Here is a 6465-nt window from a genome sequence, read left to right as displayed (position 1 = left end):
CCTCTGTATTAAACAATTGATACAAAGCTCTGTTCCTCACCTACCCCAATCTAGAACTCATACCCTCGTTCTGGGCACCCAGGCGACTCCCCTTTGCCCCCAAATGCTTGTCACGTTCTGCAGCAGGGCCCTTTCCAAGGCCCCAGGAACATCAGTGAAGGGAGTAGCTGCCCTCCTGCCAGGGCCAACTCGTTGAAGACAGTGACTTAATTTCTTCTCCAACAATGAAGCGCCCCCCCACCCCAACCCTACCCCCCACCACGGAGACGGGCAAGAGGCGCCTCTGCCCTCCTACCACTAGTCAACCAGTTCTACTCTGTAAAAAAGACCTGATGCTGGGAAAGATTGAGGGCAGGAGGAGAAGGGTTAGCTACAGAGGATGAGATGGTTGGACGGCATCACCAACGCGATGGACATGAGTTTGAGCAAACTCAGGGACATAGTGAAGGATATGGAAGCCTGGCACGCTGCTGTCCATGGGATCACAAAGAGTCAGACACGAACAAGACTGAATAAGAACAATTAAAGACCAAACAAGAACAATTCTGTGGAATGGTGATGAAGAACTGAATGGTTACTTAGAGCCTGTTTGCTTTTTTTTTTAATTGCTTTATTAACTTTACATTTTTCCATGCAAATGGGTGCAACTTTGCTGTTGACAGAAACTTAGATTGTGTGCCAAGGCAATCTCCAATTAGAAGCTGGTAATACAGAACCCACCTGACACATGGAAATTACATAAGGGTCACAGAAAACAGATCAGTAAAGGCATTATCAGGAAAATGCAAGGAAAAAGAGAACAACAGTGGGAATCACAATAATAATCTCATGGAAATGACAGGAGCGAGGGCATAAGGCAAAATTCATCATGATGGTCATGGTGATTAGAGAGCGCCGCCATAAGGATATGCAGACAATTCCTGAATTGCAGCTCCCAAAGTTTTCTCCTGATCTCTCTCATCTCTTCCGTGAACACTTCCATATCATCCCATCTCCATCCATCCCATTATCGACCTGCCTATTGGGTATGGCCCATCAGGCTGCCCAGGTGGCACTAGTGGTAAAGAACCCTTCTGCCAATTCAGGAGACATAAGGGACATGGGTTTGATCCTGGGGTCAGGAAGATTCCCTGGAGGAGAGCATGGCAACCCACTCCAGTGTTCTTGCCTGGAGAATACCATGGACAGAGAAGCCTGGCAGGCTATGTTCCATAGGGTCGTAAAGAGTCTGACGCGACTTAGCATGCTCACATATTGGAAATTAGGGGCAAGTCTGCAAGCCTGTCCCCATGTATGATTTCTCTCTGGCTGGTGGCCTTCACCCCCTCCCACAGGGTGGCCTTCCTCTCCGTTCTGCACAGGCCGCTCCATTTCTTTGTTTTGCTGATGGCTATTTGCCATGATGAGATTTTCTTCCCCTTGGTTATTTTTCTGGGCCTGTCCTCACTGTCTCCTGCTCCTTCCAATTCTTGCCTCAAATGTGCTGCTATCACATCTAGTTCTGTAGACCTGCTCAGCTTGCCCCAGGCCTGCTGCCATCCCACTGTGTGCAGGGCAGCATGGAGCTTGTACCCAGACAGGAATTGCCTGTTTGCTTTTGAAAAATGAATTAAAGGAGGCCTGAGGAATTCATCCTCAATGGCCATCTGCTGGGCCAAAATTGGACCTATGGAGATATTTTGATTCCAATATTGGTGCCTTATTTAAAAATTGGAATAGTTCACACCATGTGGATTTCTGGGATCTAGGGAAGAGTCAGAATACCAGCCACATGACACCCACATCCCTACGTGGCTGCTTGCCCAGTGCTAACCAGCAGCAGCCACCCTTAGAAGGTGCACATGCTTCTCTCACTGAACCTGTTTTTTTTCTCTTGAATCCCTCACTCTTTGGTGTTAGCTGCCTGGCCCCCGTTTTTGCCTGCAGAATCCCAGGGACGGGGGAGCCTGGTGGGCTGCCGTCTATGGGGTCGCACAGAGTCGGACACGACTGAAGCGACTTAGCAGCAGCAGCAACAGCAGCCTGGCCTCCGTAGGCAAGGAATTTGCAGCCCTGACTGTGTTTTGCTGTATCTAACTGGGCCTCCCAAGGGACAGTCAAGTCCTGTGACAGCTCTGCTCCTCAGCAGCTGTGTGACTTGTAGCTACTTTGTCTCTTTAGGTGAGTATCATTTTTTCATCCTTAAAATTCAGGCAAGGGCCTTCCCTGGAGGTCCAATGGCTAAGACTCTGCCCTCCTGATGCAATGGGCCCAGGTTCAATCCCTGGACAGGGAACCAGATCACTAAGAGTTTGAATGCCACAACTGAAAAAAAGATCCCACCTGCCACAACTAAGACAGCCATTTGGTAACTTGCATATTGGATCATGGAGTGGCTCCTGAACGAACTTTTTGGCCAACCCAATAAATGAGTGGTTGTCGATGAGGTGGGAATAGAGTGAGGGAGACAGTGGGGTGTAGGAGAGGATGGACGATGGGAACACACTTTCTTCTTGTTGTGATGAAAATATTCTAAAATGCAACTGTGCTGATTAGTGCACTTTTTTTTTTTTTTTTGCCACACCATGTGACATGGATCTTAGTTCCCTGACCAGGGATTGAAAGTTGTTTATGAAAAAATTTAAAATACATTTTAAATTTATTTGAAAAAACAATTTTTTTTAGATAAAGATTTTTTTGAAAAAATTTGAAAACAGAATTATTCCCAGGAAGCTGAAGGACCTGGAAGCACTCCGAAAAGCACAGACCATTGAGGGGACATTAGTTAGCAAGTTGGGCTCAGCTCTAGCCTCATTTCAGTTTGTGTGGGCCCCATTGTGTGGCCTCTCTCCAAAGATGACCTTCAGGATTCACTACTTCTTAAGCCCAAAACCGGTTATAGGGTTACTCAGGTTCCCAGGCCCTCTATTTCTGTACCTTAAGACCTGTCAACTTATTTACCTCTGAAATATGTATATGTGCACTAAACTCCATGAGCATTTATGGGTACACACAGAAAAATGAGACACAATTAGAAACCTTGAGAACCAGTCTTACAGGAAAATAAAACCTGAGGAACTGCAAACTAAAAGCAGAATGCAGTCAGTGCCACAAAGGGGCACTGATTTAGGAGTCAGAGTGAGGCTTTGTAGTTGTGATGTAAAAATGCCCACCAGGATTTCAGTAGAGGCAGGGAGTGGGAAAGATTCCAGGGAGATGCAGAGAAAGCAACAGCACAAAGGCAGAAAGACGGAGGCAAGTCCCAAGGAGTGTTAAGAGCGCGATTCAGCTGCATGGGCATCTGTCAGTTGTGTCCGATTCTTTCTGACCCTGTGGACTGTAGCTCTCTGGGCTTTGTCCATGCAATTTCCCAGGCAAGAATACTGGAGTGGGTTGCCATTTCCTCCTCCAGGGGATCTTTCTGACCCAGGGATTGAACTTGCATCTCCTGTGTCTCTAGCATCGCAGGCAGATTCTTTACCTGCTAAGCCACTGGGGAATTCAGCTGAGCACAAGGCAAATGTAAGGAATGGAACAATGTGACATAATTTGGGTGGCTTCCCTGGTAGCTCAGCTAGTAAAGAATCCCCTGCAATGCAGGAGACCCCAGTTCGATTCCTGGGTCAGGAAGATCTCCTGGAGAAGGGATAGGCTACCCACTCCAGTATTCTTGCCTGGAGAATCCCCATGGACAGAGGAGCCTATCAGGCTATAGTCCATGGGGTCAGACATGACTGAGTGACTTATGTTGTTGTTACAGTTTAGAATCTCTTGAAAAAAACAATGCCATCACTTTACAAGAGATTTTGCTTTTTCCTAGGAGGCAATGGGGCTTCCCAGGTGGCAATAGTGGTAAAGAATCCACTTGCCAATGCAGAGACATAAGAGACATAGATTCAATCCCTGGGTTGGGAAGATCCACTGGAGAAGGAAATGGCAACCCTCTCCAGTATGCTTGGAGTTTTCCAGGTGGCTCAGTGGCATAGCACTCACCTGCCAATGCAAGAGATGCAGGTTTGATCTCTGGGTCAGGAAGATCCCCTGGAGTAGGAAATGGCATCCCATTCCAGTATTCTTACCCAGAAAATCCCATGAGCAGAGGAGGCTGGTGGGCGACAATCCAAAGAGTCACAGAGTCAGGCACGACTGAGCGACTGAGCACACATGGCAGACAACAGGGAGCCAGAATGGATTTCTGGTTTGGGGGGAGCTTTATAGCAGGTGTTTGGTTAGAAGGACCAACATTCAGATTAAGCAAAAGTGAAACCATACTATTTATCACGCATTTGGCAAGCATTTGCAAAGTACCATTTTAGCATACATTATCTCATTTAATTCCCACAAAGTCCTATGAAGTATATTGATTTTTCCCCATTATACCAAGGAAGAAACTGAGCCCCAGAGAAGATAACTAACTCGACTGGCCTCCCTTGCCTCAAAGTCAGGCCATCTCACTCCAGATACTCTTTAGAGGGGTTTCCTCGCAGAGCTAGTTATGGGGAAGGTGATACTTGGATGGATAGTGGAAGGGTCAGGGTGGGGGACCAGAGACAGTGAGTACGCCTGGGAGGCTATTGCAGGAGGAGCAGGAGACTAGGCGTGTCTGATGGAGGGACCATGGGCAGGGATTATGGAATGCTAGAAATGAGATTGAAACACCAGAGAACTAGGTGATTGGTGTGTCCAGGGAAAGCTGAACTCTTGGGGCTGATAAAGAGGAGTTCTGGGTTACCCGAAAGCCCTTTAGTAACTTGCATGTTGGATGGTGAAATGGGTCCTGACCTGGAATTGAACATACACCTTATAGAGTTAGAGAGGTTAAATCAAGTGACTCCAGAAAACACAATGTCCTACAAGGACATTTATTGATTCCCAAGGACATTTATTATTTATTGATTCCCTTCTACAAGGAGAAGAGATTCAAAAAATGATACCTCCCTCCCTGTCTAGAATACCATTCACACATTAATGCACACTTTGAACTACTTTATGCATTCACTCACATCCTCATTTAGCAAAATTTATTGTCTCCTATGTGCCAGTCACTGTACTAGGTTCCAGGGCTGTACCAGTAAACCAGTCAGATTTTATATATATAAATATATATAAAATACATTACATATAATATGTTTATATATATAATGTATATACATTATACATAACATTTATATATAATGTATATATAAATATATATTATATATAAATGTACTGGAGAAGGCAATGGCAAGCCACTCCAGTACTCTTGCCTAGAAAATCCCATGGATGGAGGAGCCTGGTGGGCTGCAGTCCGTGGGGTCGCTATGGGTCGGACACGACTGAGTGACTTCACTTCCACTTTTCACTTTCACACACTGGAGAAGGAAATGGCAACACACTCCAGTGTTCTTGCCTGGAGAATCCCAGGGACAGGGGAGCCTGGTGGGCTTCCATCTATGGGGTCACACAGCGTCGGACACAACTGAAGTGACTTAGCAGCAGCAGCATAAATATATGGTTTAGATATGTAGAGGCAAAATTGATTTTCTAACCCTTTCATTTGGTGTATGTTTCTAAGAAAGATTTGTTCTCTTCTGAGTCTTCACCTTAAGCATCAATGTCCTTGTTTGAACCAAGAGGCAACTTGTAATGATTAAAAGCGTGGAGTCTTGGGCTTCCCTGGTGGCCCAGAGGTTAAGAATCCACCTTGTAATGCAGGGGATGCAGGTTCAATACCTAGTCCAGGAAGATCCCACATCGTAGCGGGGAGGCAACTCAGCCCATGTATCACAATCACTGAGCCTGTGCCCTAGAGCCTTCAAACCCCAACTACTGAGCCTGCGTGCTGCAACTACTGAAGACCCAGGTGCCTAGAGCCTGTGCTCAACACAAGAGGAGCCCCCTGCTCACTGCAACAAGAGAAAGCCCACACACAGCAGCAGACCAGCGCAGCCAAAAATAAATTTAAAAAAAACTTTTTTTAAAGCATGGAGTCTTGTGTCAGACTCAGTTAAGTTCAGTCGCTCAGTCATGTCCGACTCTTTGCGACCCCATGAATCACAGCACGCCAGGCCTCCCTGTCCATCACCAACTCCCGGAGTTCACTCAAACTCATGTCCACAGAGTCGGTGATGCCATCCAGCCGTCTCATTCTCGGTCGTCCCCTTCTCCTCCCGCCCCCAACCTTTCCCAGCATCAGAGTCTTTTCCAGTGAGTCAACTCGTCGCATGAGGTGGCCAAAGTATTGCAGTTTCAGCTTTAGCATCAGTCCTTCCAATGAACACCCAGGACTGATCTCCTTTAGAATGGACTGTTGGATCTCCTTGCAGTCCAAGGGACTCTCAAGAGTCTTCTCCAGCACCACAGTTCAAAAGCATCAATTGTTCGGTGATCAGCTTTCTTCACAGTCCAACTCTCACATCCATACAGGACCACGGGAAAAACCATAGCCATGACTAGACGGACCTTTGTTGGCAAAGTAATGTCTCTGCTTTTTAATATACTATCTAG

General features: G+C 46.5%; 1 pseudogene; it reads right to left on the bottom strand.

Annotated features, from left to right (window-relative positions):
- Positions 1–826: 826 nt before the first annotated feature.
- Positions 827–1401, bottom strand: LOC148776254 (protein BEX3-like; annotated as a pseudogene).
- Positions 1402–6465: the final 5064 nt, after the last annotated feature.

The sequence above is a fragment of the Moschus berezovskii genome, chromosome 11 (assembly GCF_049115385.1).
Source record: "Moschus berezovskii isolate FMDL1 chromosome 11, NW_MosBer_1.0, whole genome shotgun sequence".
In the NCBI taxonomy this organism is placed as follows: domain Eukaryota; kingdom Metazoa; phylum Chordata; class Mammalia; order Artiodactyla; family Moschidae; genus Moschus; species Moschus berezovskii.
The sequence above is the reverse complement of the archived record's forward strand: the minus strand, read 5'-3'. Positions and strand labels throughout refer to the sequence as shown.